This window comes from Aquarana catesbeiana, linkage group LG02, assembly GCF_042186555.1.
Source record: "Aquarana catesbeiana isolate 2022-GZ linkage group LG02, ASM4218655v1, whole genome shotgun sequence".
Lineage (NCBI taxonomy): Eukaryota > Metazoa > Chordata > Amphibia > Anura > Ranidae > Aquarana > Aquarana catesbeiana.
In genome coordinates this window covers 131,386,490-131,409,053 of record NC_133325.1, presented here as the reverse complement: position 1 = coordinate 131,409,053, position 22,564 = coordinate 131,386,490, and the positions used below count along the sequence as shown (strand labels likewise).

Genomic DNA, 22,564 nt, shown 5'->3' with positions numbered 1-22,564 from the left:
ATGACAAGATGTGGAAAATTTCAAGGTGTGTGAATACTTTTTCAAATGTGTGTGTGTGTGTATATATTTAGTATTTTATATTACCAAAAGTACTGGGGTGCCTGCCTTTAGCACGCACACATGAACTTTAACCGCTTCAGCCCCAGAAGATTTTACCCCCTTCCTGACCAGAGCGTTTTTTGCGATTCGGCACTGCGTCGCTTTAACTGACAATTGCGCGATGTGTCTCCCAAACAAAACGGACGTCCTTTTTTCCCCACAAATAGAGCTTTCTTTTGGTGGTATTTGATCGCCTCTGCGATTTTTATTTTTTGCGCTATTAACAAAATAAGAGCGTCAATTTTGAAAATAATGCATTGTTTTTTACATTTTGCTATAATAAATATCCCCCAAAAATATATAAAAAAACATTTTTTTTTCCTCAGTTTAGGCCGATCATATTCTTCTACATATTTTTGGTAAAAAAAAAATCACAATAAGCTTTTATTGATTGGTTTGCGCAAAAAAAAAAAAAGTTATAGCATTTACAAAATAGGGGATAGTTTTATGGCATTTTTGTTAATAATTTATTTTTACTAGTAATGGCGGTGATCAGCGATTTTTATTGTGACTGCGACGTTATGGCGGACATGTCGGACATTTTTGACACATTTTTGGGACCATTGTCATTTATAATGGCACTGCTAGCCCATCCCCCTACAGTTAGTAATCACTCCCCTAGAACATACTGAACCCCTCCCCGCCCCTAGTGGTTAAGCCCTTCACTGCCAGTGTCATTTACACAGTAATCAGTGCATTTTTAATCGCGTCGATAGCGGTAGTTTTTGTCCGATTTTCGGATCATGTGTATGGGCCAAAAGACTGAAATGCCATTAAAGTTCATGTGTGTGTAAAGGCAGGCACCACAATACTTTTGCTAATATAGTGTGTATATATATATATATATATATATATATATATATATATATATATATATATATATAAATAAATGATAAAAATATCGTTTCACTGATGCGTATTTGTAGCTGTAGTATTATGCTGTATCACTTACATGAGTACTGTTCCTTTAAAAGCAAACAGGAAGTACTCGGATGCTTTCAGCCAGAGCAGTGTCTCCTCCCTACCAGGAACAACTTCGCACACAAGTGTAGAACATTTTATTACCTGTCTATACATTGGTCTGATTTACATACAAGTGCTGCCACTGAATGCTCCTTTCATAATTCAGACTGCAGGACTATTGCTTGGCAGATAAAAGGTAAGAACATTCTATAGGATTTTCTGTATGTGAGCTTTAATAAGTCTTAACAATAATCATTGAATGAAAGTAAACTAAGACTGTCTTTTTTTTTTTTTAACAGAGAAAGACTGTCTTTTTTATTATTAAAAAGAAAACTGTATTACAACACTGAAGCTATCTATATATAATCTGTAGTAGATAATGTGTGTATCTTGCGGCATTAGGTCTGTAATGGCAGTACACACCCTGTCTTGGGGAATCCTGATCTGTCACTTCAGGACAGGTGTTCTGCAAAGAATAGACTCTGGCCAAATTACAAGTATTACAACAGAAGTAGCCAGGATATGTACTGTATATATGGGTTGAACAGAGCATTGTATTGGCTTATGTAAATTTAAACAAGCCAGCACTCAGTATGTGGTGTAAATCACAAATGCTTCACTTTACAAATACAGTACATCCCTAATTTGGGAAAAATACGAGCATGACATATACAAAATAATGTTGGCCATAATGTAGGATACACTAGAAGTAGATATGGACATGAACGTGGTAATGTTTTGGACAGCCTGTATTGACTTATTAGCTAAACGTTGCAGCTGTTCTTATTGTTAATCACATTCTCGCATTAAAAAAAAAAAAAAGCGAATGTGACACACAGTGAAATGAAAGTGTTACTAAACCCAGGAGCCTGAATTTACTATATTTGGTCTCCCACAGTACACAGAACATGGAAATGCATATATTTTAGTAAATATAAACTGCTGGGGTGCATGTGCGAAGCTCGACATGGCGGTCACACTCGCATAGAGCTCCACACTCCCCACAGCATCGCTGAGCTATCAGCTGCATCCAAGCCGCCCGACTCACAACGCCACACCGCAATCTTTACCTGGTCCACCGGTGGCCCCGGCGGGATGGTATTAACAGGTCACCGGGGGAAGAACAAACTTAAACTTATCAAGGAGGCACTCGCCCATGCCTCCTCCGCGGCAAATAGGATACATAGAGCTTTGACACTCCGTTTACCAGATTTGTCAACCTTGTGACATTATTGTCAAGCTACATTTCTACCACACGAAAGAGCAACTTTTATCTGCTGCCCGTTCTAAGGACGTACTGCAGTTCCAAGGGCATGCATATCAGGGCTTCTCCGATTTAGCTCCTCTTACCGTGGCAAAATGAAGAGATATGAAACCCAAACTACAGATCCTTCTACAGCATCAGCTTAAGTATACCTGGCATTTTCCGTTTGCCTTACAATTCAGCAACACTCTTGCACCTCGCCTGAATTGTTGCAGCACTTGCTAGAGACCCTCCACCTAGTGGCCCCTGACCCAGAATCGGAAACCGCGCTGCCTCGGACTCCTGCACATCCGGCCCCTCACCCTTATTACGCTACACCAACGCCCAGGCCCATCCTCCATCCTCAAAGGAACTCCAGCGCGGTCTACAACCTCGGGCCCCAAAAACCCCACTTCAACCAGGCCGGGATGAGTTGACACCATGGAACACTGTCACCTTGTAAACCTTTAACAGCTGTGCTTCTGTGGGGAACTCCTTTGTGTGGTTCCGCATGGCCATTGGCTCTGGGCCTGTGCCTCGCTGCAAATTACTACAGGCCATTGTTCTTCTTGCAAGTTACTGAGTTGATATCAGCCCATTTTGGGTCAGATCCTGTTCATGTTACTATTTCTACTGTATTCAGAATAATGTGGCTATATGCTATATGTACAGTACAATGCCTTTTTCCCAAGGCGTCTTTCAGGACAGCACCTGAGAGATAGCGACTCCACCCACCGGAAACAGGAAACACCTTCTTCCTCCAAACTTTAAAGGGAGGCGCCTCCCTACCATACCTCAGTTTTTGTGTTTCCTCCGGCCCGGAGGGAACATCTTTTTGAAGGGGAGTCAAGGTCTCTCAGATGCCTGGGAGACAGGGCTTCCTTTTCATTTTTTCCTCCTTTTGGAGACCCGCTGTCCTCCCGGCCTACCCAAGCCTTGGCAGCGGTAGCAATCGGGCTCCTCTTCCCCTCCTGGTGCTCGGGGAGAGCCGTAGACCCGGTGATCCGCGCGGTCATAGGAGCGGCGGTGCGCGTGCGCCGCCGCCATGTTTTTTTGGCCGGCAGGCGCGGCGGAAGTGACAAGGCGGGTCACTGGGTCAGCAGAAGCGTCATTTCCGGCGTGGATGCGAGAGGGGAGGAGGGAGGACAGGAACTGGCGCCTATTTCCGCTTCCGGTCCGGTGCAGATGCACTATGGGAGTCCGGAAGCGGCATATGAAGCCACAGGTGGAGAGCTGCACACCAGAGATGGAGGACTCAGCGTCTGCAGCGGTGGGGACAGGCACAGGCGCCAGTAAAGCTCAGGTAGGAGCAGCAGTTTAAGTCTGCCTTTCTTCCTTTTCCTGGGTTTGGTCTATTTTCTTTTTTCTTACCCCCTAGTGGCAAGGGGCCTGTCTGGGCACTGGAGGCTGACTGGTTTCTTCTTAGTGCACCTGTGGGTGATTCTTGTGTAGCTGAGACCGGGTCTCACTAAAAGGTCCCCTGGTTTTTTCCCTTTTTTGTTTTTTCTCTCACAGGCTAAAAGCTCTGACCCAAAAAAGAGATGTCCTTCTTGCAGGGCCAAAATGGGAGAAAATTGGAAAAAAGTCTTATGCAGTACATGCATCACTTCTTTAGTTAAGGAGGAATCAGCTTCGGTTTGTGATGATCTGGTTACCTCTGTAAAGAAGGAACTATACGCCACGATTCAGACCTTTCGTGACTCTTTAGTTAATCCAGCTGCTAGTCAGCCATCCACTTCTGAGGCTTCCCAGGGTTCTATTTCTTTCCCCATGGTAGAAGTTTTACCTGAAGGCCCCCCTATCAGGGAAGAGCAGTCCCCTACTCCTTCCGTTAAAGATTCGGAGGAGGAGGGTGAGGAAGCGGAGGTGGCTCCTTCCAAATTTAAGCTTTCCCTAGAGGAGGTAGACGGACTCCTTAAGGCTATCCATGTTACACTTGGCTTAAGTGAGGAAAAGAAGGAGTTATCTCTTCATGACCGCATGTATGCAGGGTTAAATGAGCCTAAGGGGCGAACATTTCCAGTTCATTCGGTCATTTCTGACGCCATTACTAAAGAATGGCAAGATCCAGAGAAAAAGCCCTTTTTTTCCAGAGCCCACAAAAGGCGCTTCCCTTTTGAGGAGGACCCTTCTGCGGTGTGGAATAAGGTGCCCAGGTTGGATGCGGCCTTTTCACAGGTCTCAAGATCCACAGACCTGTCTTTTGAAGACATGGGTGTTCTAAGGGATCCAATGGACAAACGCATGGATCTTTTGCTCAAAAGATCATGGCAATCAATCATGAGCAATTTAAAACCAGCAATGGCCACAACCTGTGTAGCCAGGAATCTGGAATACTGGGTGAACCAACTTAGATCTCATATAGTGGCAGATTCCCCCAAGCAGGAGATCTTAGATTCCTTTCCTACCCTGATTTCTGCGGTTGCTTATATTGCTGATGCTTCGGCTGAAGCTATCAAAATGTCAGCTAGGTCTGCAGCTTTAGCAAATGCTGCGAGAAGAGCTTTATGGCTAAAAACCTGGCCAGGTGATACAGCTTCAAAGAGTAAACTTTGTGGTATCCCCTTTTCAGGTGACCTTCTTTTTGGCCCAGATCTAGATAATATCCTAGACAGAACTGCCGATAAGAAGAAGTCCTTTCCGGTCAAAAAGAAAAAGCAGACCCCAAAACGTCTTTTTCGACCTCAAAAAACTCAGCAGCAACAGCAGGAAAGTAAGTTTCAGGGCAGGAGGAAAAATTGGTCTGCGCAAAAGGCGAAGGGCAAAGGTGGAATTCTCTTCCGTCCTCCTTCACAGGCCGAAAACTCACAATGACTCATCTCTGCGGGTCGGCGGAAGATTACGAGAGTTTCTTCCGCAGTGGTCAGTGATAACTACAAATCAGTTTATTCTGACCACTCTCTCGCAGGGTTATACTCTCGAGTTCTCCAGAAGCCCCCCAAGAAGGTTTCTGGTAACAAATGCTCCCCGAGATCCAATGAGGGCCCTGGCCATGAAATCCTCTCTGGAGGAACTAATGCAACAGGGTGTAGTAATCCCAGTGCCACCAGAGGAATGGCACGAGGGCTTCTATTCACATGTCTTCCTGGTAAAAAAACCAACAGGAAGATTTCGTTTAATTCTAAATTTAAAGCCACCAAACAGAGCCATCAAATACAGAAGGTTCAGGATGGACTCAATTTTCACCGCCAGAAATATTCTGACTCCAGGTTGTTTCATGGCGTCAGTGGATCTAAAGGATGCATACCTGCATATTTCAATCTCATCCCAGTCCCAGGGGTTTCTCAGGTTGGCGGTAAGGTTGGAAGGCAGAATTCAGCATCTGCAATTCAGAGCCCTACCCTTCGGGCTATCATCCGCACCCCGAATTTTTACCAAAGTAATGGCAGAGGCCCTAGCTCCGCTGCGTCTTCAGGGAATCGCAGTAATTCCTTACTTAGACGATCTGCTATTTTTCGCCCCCTCAAGAGAGGAGTTGAGGAGCAATTTAAGCAGAGCATGCAGCCATTTGGAGTCTCTAGGTTGGATCCTAAATCTCCAAAAATCTTCCCTGGAACCATCTCAGGAGATTCGGTTTCTAGGGTATATAATAAATTCGGTAAGCCAAAAAATTTTTCTTCCTTCAGAGAAGAAAGGAAAAATCCAGGATACAGTGTCCTTTTTGCAGACCAACCAGCAGCTGACGGTAAGATTGGTCATGTCAGCCCTGGGGGTTCTGACTTCGTCAATGCCAGCTGTTCAGTGGGCAAGACTACACTTCAGACATCTGCAGGCTTTTCTTCTGAGATCTTGGGATCACAATTTAGAATCCCTAGACTCAGAGGTAAGAGTTCCAACCCAAGTAAAGAGGTCACTATGGTGGTGGAAAAGGCAGGATATCCTATCGGAGGGGTTAGTCTGGGCCTTTCCAATCGAAAAAAAGGCTGACAACCGATGCCAGTTCCTGGGGTTGGGGAGCCCACCTAGAAAAAGGTTTCACTCAAGGAAACTGGTCCAGGAAAGAGGCGACCAAGTCCTCAAACTGGAGAGAGCTCAAGGCGATCGACTTGGCTCTGAAGTCATTTGCTCAGGGGCTTCAGGCCCAGCATGTTCAAATACTAACAGACAATGCCACGGCAGTGGCTTACATAAACAGGCAGGGAGGTACAAGGAGCAAATCGCTGCAAGTACTAGCCATGAGCATTCTCCGTTGGGCAGAAGGACACTTGCTGTCGTTATCAGCAGTCCATCTAAAGGGATCCCTGAATGGAGTGGCGGATTTCCTGAGCAGAAACCCCATTCGGGAAGCAGAATGGTCGCTGAACCCAGAGGTTTTCGCCATGATTGTCGAGAAGTGGGGGCTGCCAGAGGTGGACCTGTTCGCCTCAAAGGAGAATGCCTTGGTTCCGCAATTTTTTTCCCTAAGCAATCACGACGGGTCACTAGGAACAGATGCCTTGGCGTATCCATGGAGATTCCATCTCTGCTACGCTTTCCCCCCATTTCAGTTAATTCCCTTAGTATTAAGAAAAATTCAAAGGGAAACGGTACCGGTTGTCCTAATCACGCCCTTTTGGCCGAGAAGGGTTTGGTTTTCAACCGTTCTGAAAATGGCGGTCAGGCCTTATTGGCATCTGCCCCTCAGGCACGATTTACTATTTCAGGGACCAGTAAATCACCCAGAGGTAGCCACTTTGGCGCTCACTGCTTGGTATCTGAAGAGCAGCTCTTAAGGAGCAAAGGTTTTTCCAACCGGCTAATCTCAACGCTATTATCCAGTAGGAAAAGGGTGACTAGAAATATCTATTCCAAGGTCTGGAAGGTTTACAATACGTGGTGTAATTCATCTGACCAGGACCCAGGGAGTCTTGTTACCATTCTGGAATTTTTACAGGTTGGTGCTGACAAGGGACTAGCAGTTAGTACCTTGAAGGTACAGGTGGCTGCGCTAGCAGTGTTCCTAGAAAGATCTGTGGCCTCAGATCCATTGGTAACCAGATTTTTCAGATCCCTTACGAGATCCAGACCAGCACCACTTAAGTTGTTTCCCAAATGGGATCTGTCGATAGTCCTCCAGGCTCTAACAAGGAGTCCCTTTGAACCTTTGGAAGAAGCGCCACTCAGATATCTCACTTTTAAGTCTGTGTTTCTGATTGCCATGGTCTCTGCACGCAGGATCAGTGAGCTTAATGCTTTATCAGTTAAGGAACCCTATTTATCTATCTTCCCAGATAGGGTTATACTTAGAACAGATCAGAAATTCTTACCAAAGGTAGCTTCAGTACAAAATCGTGTTCAGGACATTGTACTTCCGACCTTCTGCCCCAACCCAGTAGGGGAGAAGGAGACTTGTTTTCACATGTTGGATGTTAGAAGAGTTTTGTTATGTTACCTGGAAAGGACAAAGCTCTTTAGACGTTCAGATTCTCTGTTTGTGTTATTTTCAGGCAACAGGAAAGGTTGCCAGGCTTCTAAAATCTCTTTAGCAAGGTGGCTGAAGCTAGCCATTTCAGAGGCTTATTCGCATGCAGGCGTGTCTCCTCCTGCAGGAATTTCTGCACACTCAACAAGAGCATTAGCGGCCACTTGGGCAGAGAGAGCTGGTGCCACCCCTGAACAAATCTGCAAGGCGGCAACTTGGTCAAGTTTTCACACATTCGTGAAACATTACAGGCTGGACCTCACATCTGCTAATGATCAGGCGTTTGGCAGAAAGGTCCTGCAAGCTGTTGTCCCGCCCTAAGGGGGTAAGTCTCTGTTATCCTCTCAGGTGCTGTCCTGAAAGACGCCTTGGGAAAAACCAAGTTAGACTTACCGGTAACTTGTTTTCCAGAAGTCTTTCAGGACAGCAACATCCCGCCCTATTGTATTGTATATACTATGCTGTGACTAACGTATGTGTTTATGTGTTCCAGCCGGGGCCGGAGGTCTTCTCTACTACAACTGAGGTATGGTAGGGAGGCGCCTCCCTTTAAAGTTTGGAGGAAGAAGGTGTTTCCTGTTTCCGGTGGGTGGAGTCGCTATCTCTCAGGTGCTGTCCTGAAAGACTTCTGGAAAACAAGTTACCGGTAAGTCTAACTTGGTTTTTCCTAGTTATGGTAGCTAAGTAATGTTGCATTATATTGTGCTTAGGTTTACTGCATTCTATTCCTCATGGACATTGCTAACTTTTTTGAGTTTAGGTTTACCTCGGGTTCTGTTGAGGAGCAAACACTGCACCTCGCCCCCCCACTTTTTTTTTTTTTTTTTTTGTGTCCACGTACCCTGATCAGCTGGCTGTCCTGGGTGCCTGCACACAACTTGGTCGGTCAATGCTGTTCAGCCCAAAAAGAACTACATACTATGTTGCCTTACAGAAAATGTTTTCCCTGTTTGGAAATTTTTTCTGGACCTTCTTTTTTCTACCTACTTTTTTTCCTTCTCTTCTTGCGAGGTCGTCAGATCTCGGTGCGCCCGAAACTCATTTGTAATGTTCTCATTTCATTCACCAGATGGCCCCCCTTAATATATTGTCCCTCAATGTTAAGGGCCTTAACTCCCCTCATAAAAGGGTTAAGGCCTTCCAGGCATTCGCAAACCTTAAAGTTGGGTGTGGTGGCCTTGCAGGAAACCCATTTTGCTGCACGATCGACTCCTGCTTTTTTTTGTTTTTTATCTCTCGTTACCCTCAAGTTTTTCTGCTTCAGCTAGCACAAAACACAGGGGAGTCCTACTGGCTTTCCATCATACAATACCATTCACTCTCCTTACTGAGATCAAAAACCCTAAAGGTCATTACATTATTCTAGTTGGCCTATTGCAGGATGTTGAAACAACATTATTCTCTTATGACTAAGCTAACTTAGCATCCCGTAGTGGTGTGAAACGTGTCAGCTTTTCGTTGATCCTGTGCCTCTGATGTCTTTGTACCAGAAGAATTTTTAAACCGTCTTCAGTAAAGGTGTCAACAGAGTGTGGCCATCCAGTCTTTGCTTCAGTTCATTCCTACATGCAGAGCCAGCACCTATTTCCATTAGCAGGTGGGTTGCATTATGAGATGTCTGCCTTGAACGGTGTTCTTTTGTTATTGGTCTCTTATTATGCCTCAATTGATAACCCTTTTTTCTGCCATTTACTGCAGGTAGTGCAGTCTCATTGTAATAGCACACTGATGCTCTGCGGCGACTCTAATCTTGTTCTTTACCCACACCTATTATTATTATTATTATTATTATTTTTATTATACAGGATTTATATAGCGCCAACAGTTTGCGCAGCGCTTTACAACATCAGGGAAGACGGTACAATTTACAATACAGGAGGAATCAGAGGGCCCTGCTCGTAATGCTGCGTACACACGGGCGGACTTTTCGACCGGACTGGTCCGACGGACCGAATCCGCCGGACAACCTGACCGTATGTGGGCTCCATCGAACCTGCAGCGGACTTTTTCGGTCAAAAATCTGACGGACTTTAGATTTGAAACATGTTTCAAATCTTTCCGACGGACTCGAGTCCGGTCGAAAAATCCGCTCGTCTGTATGCTAGTTCGACGGACAAAAACCCACGCTAGGGCAGCTATTGGCTACCGGCTATCAACTTCCTTAGTTTAGTGCGGTCCCACGTCATCACGTACGAATCCGTCGAACTTTGGTGTGATCGTGTGTAGGCAAGTCCGTTCGTTCAAAAGTCCATCGGAAGTCCGACGGAAAGTCCGTCGGACCAGTCCGGTCGAAAAGTCTGCCCGTGTGTACGCGGCATTAGAGCTTACAATCTAGAAGGGAGGGTCAAGTGAAACAAAGGGTAGTAGCTGTGGGGGATGATCAGATGGACAAAATGAAAATGCAGTTGTTAGGTGTGGGTAGGATAGGCTTCTCTGAAGAGAAGGGTTTTCAGGGATTGTCTAAAAGCTAATAGAGTAGGAGATAAGCGGACAGATTGGGGTAAGGCATTCCATAGGCTTGGAGAGGCTCTTAAAAAGTCCTGGAGGCGAGCGTGGGAGGAGGTGATGAGAGAGCTAGAGAGCAGGAGGTCTTGCGAAGAACAAAGAGATAAATCTCCTTACGCCCCACAGTCACATTCACCGTTTCTACTTTTACGTAAACCGCTCCAGCAGGCAATCTTTCTAGACACTTGGAGAGAATGTTATCCCCTGAAAATAAATTATACTTTATTCCTACCCACATAAATCTTTTTCCAGAATAGATCACATATTTATCCCGGTGACGTCCTCACCAATCCTTTTAGATTCAAGAATACAACCTGTCCCATGGTCTGAACACTGCGCTGTAATCACCACTATCTCCTCCTTGATTCCTCAAACCAGAGATCGGACCTGGTGTATAAATGATCTGCACCTAGTCAACAAATCCTACTGCTTTGATATACAGCAAGCCCTCAAAGAATACCTCCTGCACAATGCTTCTCCAGATATCTCCCCGGTTCTCCTGTGGGAAGCCCATAAACCAGTAATTCGAGGCACCTGCATCTCTGTCTCTTCCCATCTTAACCGTGACAAAAAAATTAAATTACAACATTTAAAAGCAGAATATCACCAGCTATTTCGTCAATTCCAATCTTCCCCCACGGAATTGAATAGGACCCACCTAGAGAAAACTAAAACTGAGCTGGACCTGCTTTTGGCTGAGACAACCACAAAATCTATACCAAAGCTAATAAGCAAGATACCTTTTTGGCTCTTCGCCTACATCGGCCGGACCAGGTTCGAAAACCGATCAGACTTAAATTAGCTTAGGACCTTCATAAGAGCAACCCTGTTGAGGTGCATTTTGAAAGAGGCTGTCACAGTTATATCAATGTAAGTCTAATTTCTCCTCTGATCAGGCTAACTCTCTATTCCAGGATCTGCACATGCCAACGATGTCCAAGTCCAATTGCAAGTTGTTAGAAACCATGAATCAGACCAAGACAGAAGTACAGTTAAATCACACTTGTTTACTAATAATAATAAAAGTAAATAGAACAAACGTAGTCAAAACATAGCCAAAGTTCGGTAACCGGAACGGATAGTCGGACAAGCCAGGAAGCCAGGGATCAGCGTAGTGGAACAGCAAGCAGGATCTGAAACCAGAAGGGACGTCAGCCAAGCAAGTCTTTAACAGACACGCAGGAGAGAGTATCTGTGAAGTTGACCAGGCGAAGGCAGAGAAGATCTGGGCTGGACGGCTTAAGTAAGCAGGAATGATGAGCAGGGTATCAACAACAAGTGAGTGACTGTGGAGAGATAGGAGCTGGCAATTAACCGACAGCTGAGTGGCCAGCTCAGAAAAGGAAGGGCTGAGCCCAGCCCTGACAAGAGTCAATGGAACGCCCTTTCTCGGTCAACGAGGTCTTGCTGGCGATCAAGGCCCTTAAACCAAATAGTAACCCAGCCCCGATAGCTTCTCGGCTGCATATTTTAAAAAAAATTCCTGGACATATTAGCCCCCCCCCCTGTTATCTAAATGCTTTTAATGCCTAGCTGAAGCAGTGTTCCTTTGGCAGAGACACATTGATGGCTATAATATTCATGATACGAAATCCTAATACAAACCATACAGTATAGACGAACTACAGACCAATTTTCCTGCTCAACTTCGACATAAAAATTCTAGCCCTTAGACTTAATCTGATTATAGGAGGCATAGTTCACAGGGACCAAGTGGGTTTCATCCTAAGAAGCCAAGCCAGTGATAACATTAGACAAGTGATTTTGCTTCAGCATTTAGCCAGAACCCACAAAATAACACTGCATCTTCTCTCGCTTGACTTCCAGAAAAGCATTCGATACAGTCTCATGGTCATACCTGCATTTCGTCCTCCAGAGATGGGGCTTTGGCCCCAACTTTCTGGGATGGACTGTTTCTTTATATGACCACCCACAGGCATACTTAAAGTACTCAGGATTTAGCTCAGAATGGTTCCCTATTATGCGTGGTACTAGACAGGGCTGCCCACTACCCCCCTTACTTATCGCCCTTGCAATTGAACCCCTCGATTTCTGGATTAGAGGTCAACCCGTCTAAATCCAAGGCCCTCAATGTGTCCCTGCCCCCAGGGGAGCTCTCTTTTTTTTTCAAGAAACATTCTAGTTTCAGTGGTCTACATCCTCAATACCGTATCTGGGAATCAAATTAACGAGCTGTCCCTGTCTCCTATATTGGGCAAATTATTTTTCGATGCTGTCGCATCTATCCTCTCTACTAGCCTCTTGACAACCACACTGCATTTCCTGGTTAGGCCGTATCGCAGCAGTTAAAATGACCTTGCTTCCTAAAATATTGTACCTCCTTTAGGGTCCTTCCGGTCTCAATTCCCTCTTAATTCTTTCAGGCTCTACAGGGTCGAGTATATAAATAGGTTTGGTATACTACTAAACCTAGAGTCCCTAGAGCAGTATAACTGCGGAACAAATTACATGGGGGCTTGGGGGTCCATCATTTTCTCAGATACTTTCAAGCTGCTCAACTGGCCCAGATTACACTCTATCACGCTACATCCGAAACGCCGCTATGGGTTGCCCTTGAGGCGATCATTCTCTATCTGATATCAGTAACTAATATGCTTTGGATGACACATACAGATCGTGGGCCTATAACCAACCCAGTAACGCAGCATTCGCTTACACTTTAGGACATACTGCGCTGTTCTTGAGATTGACCTAGAATTGGAGGATTGGGATGCCATTTGGGCCACCATAAAATCTTAATCCTCCACTGAAAATATTTTAGCCATTGAAACAAATTATAAGGCCCTCATGCGCTGGTATTTGGTCCCGATAAGGATTGCCAATATTTTGCCTGGGTGCTCCCCTTTGTGTTTCTGTGAGTGTGATCAAGAAGGTACTCACTTACATATCTGGTGGGAATGCCCCATCATGCAGCGATTTTGGACTGAAATTTTCCAAATGGCCTCCACTCTGGTTAACATCACGCTTGATCATGACCCATTACTGGCATTACTGAATCACAATACTCTAGACTGTACTAGAGCTCAGTTCCGCCTCATATTGCAACTCATGATGGCGGCTAAACAAACCATAGTGTGTGCCCGGAAGTCCCCCTCTCTTTGCGCCATTGAAACTAAACATAGGGTCACCCAGGCTATGATCCATAGAAAAATCGAAGCAACTATTAAGGATAAAATTCCTAAACACCTTAAAATCTGGCAACCATGGGTGGACCATTTTTTCCCCCCAGGCTTTGAGTCTCTCCTGGTACCCTGAGACAAGATTCTTCACGACTACAGTAACTAGGGTCTTCGGCTGGCCCAGAGCAGTTGACCTTGCTTCTTTTCTCTGCCCCTTTTCTCCACCATCTTTACTCTACTCTTCTTTTTTTTTTTTTCCCTGTCTTTATCTTCCCCCTCTTCAAACACTTAAGGAATGTGATTCTTCTTCTTTTTTTTTTTTTTTTTTTTTGCAGCTCCCCTTCTATACACTTTCTACCTGTTTTGTTTTGTATACGTTGGTAATAGTTCCAATATTGGTTCCTCAGTTGTTTAACCCAATATGCTTGGAAGGTCCTGCACCTTCCATTTCTCATACATGATGCATAATTATTGTCCCCTTAGATCTGATATATTGTTGAGCTTTGTACCCGAATGTATGCATTTTGTTCCCTCGATATTGGAATCAGATTTGTACTTTTTCTTAAACAATAAGTTTGAAAAGAGTAAATATAAACTGCTAAACACCCTTTCTCGTCAGCAGTATATAGCAGTCTTGTGACTTCTATCAGTGTCCAGCCAAACACTAGTTAAAGCTTGTATGAGGAATTTTCTGACTGTGCTATGAGACTGCAGGACCCCTGACTCTCTATCTTGACAGTGCTGATTGACCCTGTGCTGATCACATGCATCCTCCCAAGAAGAAAAAAAAACCTCTCTAGCAATACATGCCAAACAGAGCATGTGCAGCCTGATTCCATAGACTCTGTGTTAACAGGAAATTATTAGGAGTCAGTGGAAGAAGGGGAGGATCAGAGAAGCCAGAATAAAACAGCCTTTTTACACAATGCGGAGGATTAACCCCTTAGGTTCCACAGTGAGTATAACAAGCATGCTTTACTGCATATACAGACTGATTTTACTTTTGTGGGTTTAGTAACACTTTATTACTGCAAATCAAAATTGGGGGCATAATGGTAGGTAAAGCCAGACCACATAGATATGTGACCTCTGGGCAAGAGGGGTGAAGCAAGTTCCATATTCTCTATAGCAATGTACTGTTCCTTGCACAGACCTTGCCCTAATACGGATTTTTACATTTAAGACTAGTCACAGTGCTCAAGAAGAGAGAGCAACGGTGACTGGTCTTGATACAGTAAGTTCCAGCACAGGGGCAAACTTTCAGGCTGGTTTACTGCACGGATCTGAAAGAGATATATACACATATACACAAAGCACACCAAGATCCAAGTAAGAACACACGTGCATCTTGTAAGTGGACAATATTTGCTTATTGTCTATATACTACAAGAAGTGTAAACCCTTAGGCCTCATTTAGACTTGCGGTTGGAAGGCGGCAAAAATGTGCCGGCCAACCCCCCCACGCCTTAAAATGATTTCCAACTCTTTTAGGTTGAAATTGGCAGCAGATGCGGGTGTTTACATGCCATGGTCGGGATGCTTTGCTTCACGCCTGCGGAAAAGTTGACCCAACTTGTAGCTACACATTCAAGCCAATGGGAAGTGTCGTGGTTTTGGCACGTTTGTCATTAAAAATGGAGTTAGTCAGTAGCCTCTGGAGTGCGATCTAAGCGTGGATCGGACTGTAGAGGAAAGAAAACGCATGTCTAAATCTACCCTAACTAAATCGGGTTTAGTTTACAATCTGTGAAAGTATAGTCCTAAGCAGCAGCAGCCCATCCATTAGGGATGCACGGGCGCTGCCCCCCCTATCCATGTGTCCAACCACCATACAGGATGCCGGATGCATGAATTCCAATAGGGGGGTGTTTTTTTTGAAGCACGTGATTAGAGCCAGAGGCTGTAAGAGGCTTCAAAATAGGGTGGGACTCGGGGCGCAGAGCACTGTGAACCAAGCCCAACCAGTTGTGTGATAATAGCGAATGAATATTCAATATTTTCACAATGATTCTCCTCCCAGCCAATTAGGAAGCGGGTCTGAGACCCGTTTCCCAAATTGCTGAAAGGAGAAGTGTTCCGCTTGGCTGCCAGGGATGAGGAGGGAGGAGACGAAAGCTGCCGTGATGCCCATGGAGGGGGGAAGGTGAAGCCGCCGCCTGTCACCCGTGTGAAGTGCTGCCCGCCATAGATGGGGTAAGTGCTCTGGATGACCTGACCGACCAACCAGAATGGGGTGGTGGTGCCGGCTACCTAACAACAGTAAACGTTGCCTGTGTAAAGTGTGTTGAAATGGCCACTTGTAGCCGGGTCTCGCAATTTGTAAATGGGGAGGGAGCCTTGTCATCCCAAAATAGGTGTCATAGCACGGATTCAAAATGGCCTTTTAAAAATTACAGTAACATGTTAAAGAACAAGTTCATTTTTAGTGAACGTGTACAGTATCTCACAAAAGTGAGTACACCCCTCCACATTTTTGTAAATATTTTTATTATATCTTTTCATGTGACAACACTGAAGAAATGACACTTTGCTATAATGTAAAGTAGTGAGTGTACAGCTTGTATAACAGTGTAAATTTGCTGTTCCCCCAAAATAACTCAACACACAGCCATTAATGTCTAAACTGCTGGCAACAAAAGTGAGTACACCCCTAAGTGAAAATGTCCAAATTGGGCCCAAAATGTCAATATTTTGTGTGGCCACCATTATTTTCCAGCACTGCCTTACCACAGCCACCGTGCTGCAGCTCAGTTTTAGGGTCTTGGCAATCTTCTTAAAGCCTAGGCCAACTTTATGTAGTGCAACAATTATTTTTTTCAGATCTTTGCCATGAGGTGCCATGTTGAACTTCCAGTGACCAATATGAGCGAGTGAAAGCGATAATGCCAAATTTAACACACCTGCTCCCCATTAACACCTGAGACCTTGTAACACTAACGAGTCACAGGACACCAGGGAGGGAAAATGGCTAATTGGACCCAAATCGGACATTTTCACTTAGGGGTGTACTCACTTTTTGTTTCCAGCGGTTTAGACATTAATGGCTGTGTGTTGAGTTATTTTGAGGGGACAGCAAATTTACACTGTTATACAAGCTGTACACTCACATGAAAAGGTATATTAAAATGTTTACAAAAATGTGAGGGGTGTACTCACGTTTGTGAGATATTGTATGTTAATAGATCCCCCCACCCCTCTGAGTGCTGCCTGGCATGTTAAATACTTACCTTTTGTACCCATTTGTGTAATCTTCACTATATGGCCCTTCCCAGTGCTGAATAAAGCTCACACGTAGGAATGGATGGCTGTTGAGAATTGTACAGTTTGTAGTTGTTTTATGTGTGGCTGCTGGCATTCACACTCTTTTGATTGTCACTGGAGTCAAAGGCTTTTTGCCAAAGCTATCTGTTCCAGTTAATGTTTTGCCACACCATGGAGACCATAACAAAGATCTTGTATCGGTTTAATGCTGATATAGTTTGTAAATGACTCTTATAGGGCGTACACACGGTCGGACTTTGTTCGGACATTCCGACAACAAAATCCTAGGATTTTTTCCGACGGATGTTGGCTCAAACTTGTTTTGCCTACACACGGTCGCACAAAGTTGTCGGAATTTCCGATCGACAACAACGCGGTGACGTACACCACGTACGACGAGACTAGAAAAGGCCGGTTCAGAACCAAGCGCGGCACCCTTTGGGCTCCTTTTGCTAATCTCGTGTTAGTAAAAGTTTGGTGAGAGACGATTCGCGCTTTTTCAGACTCGTGGCTTTCAGATCGTTTTCTGACGTTCAGTTTGTGCTTGTGGGTTTGTATCTGCTCTTCAGTGCGTGCAGTCAGTTCGTATCGGAGTTTTCTGTGTGATCTTGCCTGCTCGTTGCTGTTTTTCAGGTCGCTCATCACAGGCCTTGCTGTTCTTCAGTGCGTTCTGTTAGTTCGTTCTGAGCAGCCGACCGTTTTCTAGCCATGTTTCGGATGCGTACTCCTCGTAGAGTTCGTGCTGTGCGGGGGCTTGGTGTTGGGGTCCTGACCTTGACACAAGTCCAGTCCATGAACAGGGTGGGGAGGAGTTCATGGACCAAGAATTGGTTGCTTCAGCGTGACCAGTTCTGTCATATGCCTTTGCTCCGTGAGATCCGTGAGAATAATCCTGATGATTTCAGGAACTTTCTCAGGATGACGGACCCCGTGTTTCACCGTTTGTTGGCTTCGCTGACCCCCTATATCAGCAGGCAGGATACCTGCATGAGGCAAGCCATCACTCCGGAGCAGAGGTTGGTCGCTACCTTGCGGTATTTGGCCACAGGGAGAAGTCTGCAGGACTTGAAGTTCTCGACAGGCATCTCCCCCCAGGCTCTGGGGATCATTATCCCAGAGACCTGTTCTGCCATCATCCAGGTCCTGCAGAAGGAGTATATGAAGGTAAGATTTTTATCCTTTTATATCACATTTTATTGTATTGAATGTTTGATAATATATTGTATTTCTTTCCTCATTCCCTAATTACCATGATTGTAATATGCTGTAAATGTCCCCTTTGTTCTCATGCATGCTGGATTTTTAGGTAATTATTATTTTAGGTCCTTCATACATATTTGCCCTTCAATAACCTCCCCAGCATGGTGTCTCCTGCCCTATATTCACCTCATGTAGTCACTTAACAATGTATTTTATCAGCTCCATAGTAGTGCTTTACCCCAAACACCCCCTAAAATGTTTGGAAATGTTATTTTTGATTTAAATTCAGGCAGAGGGCCAGAGGCTTTTTTTTGTGGTGTCCCCAAATTTTTTGTAACCCCCCCCCCCCAACTGCTAAGTCAGCTGATCCCAATTCATTATCCTCAATCATCTATCTGCTGACTTTGCCAAACCCATACACACTATACCCATCTCTTTACTGGTCAGATTTATGGATGAATTCCCCAAAGCATGTAGTGCAAGGGCCTGCCTGTCTACTTTCCAATGGTACTGTTTAAAGTTCTTGTATCCTATTATTATCTTGATAGGTAATAGCAGAATGTTCAAATGTCCTCAAATGTGTACAGTGTGTATTTATATCTTTGTATTATGACACTTCTTACCTGTCCAGTGGTCTGCCAATAGTGTAACTAAGGAGGGGCTGTTCCAAGTAATACCCTGTATTTAGGCATTCATCTCTCAATGAAGTGAAGAGGGTTACCTGTCCAAGAGTTCCCCCCCCCCCTATAATGTTAGAAATGGACCATGAGAGGGGGGGAGGGGGAATATGATAGGTGTACCTTATACTTTGTTGTTGTAAAAATTCCCCTTAGTAAATGCTATCTGGAGGTTGACCCATAATGTTTGTGTCTAATCTGCTTGCCATGTTTCTGTGAAAAAATAGTAATGTTTATTGTTTTTTCCTCAACAGTTTCCTTCCACGCCACAGGAATGGCAGACTGTGGCCTCCCACTTTGCCCAGCGGTGGGACTTTCCTAACTGCGGAGGGGCAATTGATGGGAAACACGTCCACATCGTCCCACCACCCAACTCGGGGTCGTACTATTATAATTACAAGGGGTTTAATAGTATAGTGATGTTGGCAGTGGTGTCGGCTAATTACGACTTCTTGTATGTGGACGTGGGGAAGAATGGCCGGATGTCCGATGGTGGAGTGATCACCCAGACGGAGTTCTACAGGCGTCTCCAGAATGGCAGCTTGGACTTGCCACCTCCAGAGGACAATGTTGAAGGTCTCCCATTTGTGTTCGTTGCTGATGAAGCGTTTGCGCTGGGGGCCCACCTGATGCGGCCATTCCCGATGAGGACCCTCACCCCGGAACAGAGGGTTTTTAATTACCAGCTGGCCAGAGCCCGAAGAGTGGTGGAGAACACATTTGGAATCCTGGCCAGCCGGTTCCGACTATTTCTGACACCCATCCATATGGCGGAGTATAAACTGAACCATATTATACTGGCGTGCTGTGTTCTCCATAATTTTTTAAGAAAACATTCAGCCAACTATGCTGGCTCAGTTGGGCCTGAGGCCGGAATACCAAATACATCAACAATGACGGCGCTTGAAAGCGGCCGTCCTGGCTTGCCCTCCCTGAGTGCCCGTGATGTCCGGTTACGATACCTGGAGTTCTTTGCGGGTAGGGGGGCTATCAATATGCCAGACAATCTGTGACACCTTTTTCTAATAAAAAACAACCAAAAGCAATTCTTGGTGGACATTTACTGCTTGTGTTTGTTTGAGCTGACCCTGACAGAAATGTGTTGAGTGCAGAAAATGTCGTGATTGGGTAACCTTATAAAGAATAGTGTTGGCTGGTACTTCCTAAATGCAAAAACACATTTCACTACAAGTGCACTTGCAACTGCACTGAACTTGCACTTGTAGTGCAAAGTGTATTTGCCCTTAGGAAATAACCCCCATCTTTGCATAAAACAGCAATTACATCACCCCAAAAGTGTTGTAGTGTTGAGACAATAATCCACACATTCTTGAGTAAGGCACTTTTTTATACCTGCACAATCACATGTGCATTTACCAAAGGTTTTTAAAACAAAACAACATGTTTGTTGTATAACAATTTTTGGGGGGGCATTATCAAAAATCGAAATATCCATTTCAGATAAAACAGGCCTGTGTAAAACCAACAAGAAAGCCAAAAAACTTGAACTTACAAAGTTCACATGTGGTAAAACCTGAAAGCTATATCAGACATCAGTATTTAGGAACTGGGTTTGATATAGCGTTCAGATGGGGGGAAATCACCCCTGGAAAAGCCAAATTTGGAAGATGCACACAAATTTCCCAATGTCAACATGTGCTATCTGCCATCAGGGGGGATCAAGGGACGTGTTTTGGGGGAGCAAGCCCTTCCTCAACGCTACTTTATAATTAAGGAAGGGGTTGCACCCCCAAAACGCGTCCATTGATCTCCCGTGATGGCAGATAGCACATGTTGGCACACTGTGTGCATCCTCCAAATTTGGCTTTTCTAAACATTGTAAAAATTTTTGTAAGATAAAACAGGTGATTTTGTGGGGTTTAAATTCGCCCCAAAACATCAATGATGTTATTATTTTTTTTAATAACATCACTGATTTGTTGCTGGATGTTTTGCAATTGGAGATTACACCCCATGATCTCCCCGATCAGTATCTGGGCACTTTCAGATGTAAAGCGTTCTGGATCACTATCACCTAAAAAGAGATAAAGAACAAAAAAAACAGGTCTCAAAAATCTGCCACCATCCATCTCTTTTACCTGAGCCTGTGGTCGCAGACACTCACCTGTTGTGGTGCCAATCTCCACCACATCTTCTTCTTCCTCCTGCTCAGCTTCTTGGGTTGGTATTTCCCCTTCTTCCAGAGGGGGGGGGTCTCTGGTCTCCTGGGATGAGGAGTGTCCTCCGAGTCTTTTCTCCCCTATGTAAAACAAAAATGGTATAATTAGCACACAGATATTTGATGGCAGAACTAGAAATAGGAAACATTGCTTGGAAGTGGGGTACAATTTTCTATTTTAGCCGAGTTCAAAGATGTCTTTTTTTTATTGCCCTTTGTCAAGCTGCAATACTTTACCTGTTTGGTACAAGCTTCACAGATGTAACCCCCCCTATAGTATACACTGGAGCACCTGTGTGCCCCCCCTAATAAAAATGGTGTTCTGGGGTCCCACACTAGTGCTCCAGTGTCCAGATGTGAAAACAGCTGCTCAGTGTCCTCTCCTTACACACAATCTAGTTTGCATTTCATTCTAGTAACAAACCCATCTACACAAAAAAATATTTGGCATCCAAGTAGGCCCAAAAAAAATGTGGGAAAATGCATATGGCCTAAACAATGGTGTTCTAGAGGCCGAAAGAAAAATGTTTGATACGAACGAATAATGGGCCCATGAACATTAAAGTTGACCTTTTTAAACGTTACAATTACTAAAAGCATATGGAGCAGAACGAACGGAATAAAGACAGACAGAATATGAACACAGCACAACTACTTACTTTTTTGCAGCACTCTCCGGATCTTTCGGTACTGCTCTGGCTCTCTCATCTTCAGGTCCGACCACCGCTTCCTGAGCTGATCTTTAGACCTTCGTACCCCAAAATTCCGCTCAAGACTCCTGACCACTTTACCAATGATTTTGGCCTTTCGGATGTTGGGGTTGGGGTAAGGCCCATATTTTCCGTCATAGTCGGACTTCCTCATGATGTCTACCATCTCCAACATCTCCCCAAACGACATATTTGTGGCCTTAAAACGTCTCCTTCTGGATCGGGATGTGCCTGGATCCGGGCTTTCCTCCTCCTCCTCCTCGTTGTTAGAATTATCACGCACCTGTTGTAACTCCGCCATCATGCTCTTCCCCCACTGCGCTGAACGAAAAGGGGCGGGGAATAGACTAGAAAGAACGTCAGGGGCGGGCGGAGTTACACGCATGCGCAGTGTGTATAAAGCGTAACACGCGTGCGTATTACGTACGATCTGTGAGCGGAGGAAGGAGCATTGGACGCGCCGATCGTAAGAACGAAGGTAAGAGACAAACTTGGGCCTATACTGCTTCTAGATTGAGGCCTATATTGTAACAAGATTAGGAGAGTTTGGTCTGACATTAGGCTTTGTCTTGTGTTGTGTCTTGCAGTGAACATGGATATCTTAATGAGAGATACTGACTTCATGTCACTATTCATTGATATGCTAAGGGAGCTGCCCTGTCTGTGGGAGATTACCCACCCCCATTTCAAGAACCAAGCAAAAAGGAAGGCAGCACTGGAGCAATTGTGTGAAATTGTGAAGCAGGTGATCCCCATGGCAGACATCACCTATTTAAAGATATTAATTGGTGGCCTGAGGAGCACATATCTAAGGGAGCGCAAGAAAGTCCTGGATTCACAGAGATCCGGAGCAGCAGATGACATCTATGTCCCCAGGATGTTGTACTACGACAGGCTGCATTTTCTGGCAGGCCAGACTGAACCCAGGCCATCCCTCTCCAGTCTTCCTTCCACGCTTCCTTCCCCCCCGGCTGAGGCTTCTGACGCCCAACCTGGGCCTTCTAGGCCATATGTGGAGGAGCCCAGATTGAGCCAGGTATAGCATTCCTCTAAATATTTCTGCTTGTCCAATCAATGATGTGAACTATATGTTAGTTGGGAGTACTAATTTATGATTGTGATTGATGATGCAAAACATTACAACTATGTCCTTTTTTCATACACAGGGAAGTCTCAGCCAGGAGGT

The 22,564-nt window shown here is 44.9% G+C and overlaps 1 protein-coding gene across 6 annotated transcripts in view; it reads left to right on the top strand.

Annotated features, from left to right (window-relative positions):
- The first annotated feature begins 1,095 nt into the window (after nt 1-1,095).
- Nucleotides 1,096-22,564, top strand: part of PARP4 (poly(ADP-ribose) polymerase family member 4) — a 570,213-nt gene continuing 548,744 nt past the window's right edge. For all 6 annotated transcript variants that reach the window (XM_073613478.1, XM_073613479.1, XM_073613476.1 and 3 more), the window contains exon 1: nt 1,096-1,258. The gene's annotated coding sequence lies outside the window, so the exon portion shown is untranslated. The remainder of the gene's footprint in view (nt 1,259-22,564) is intronic.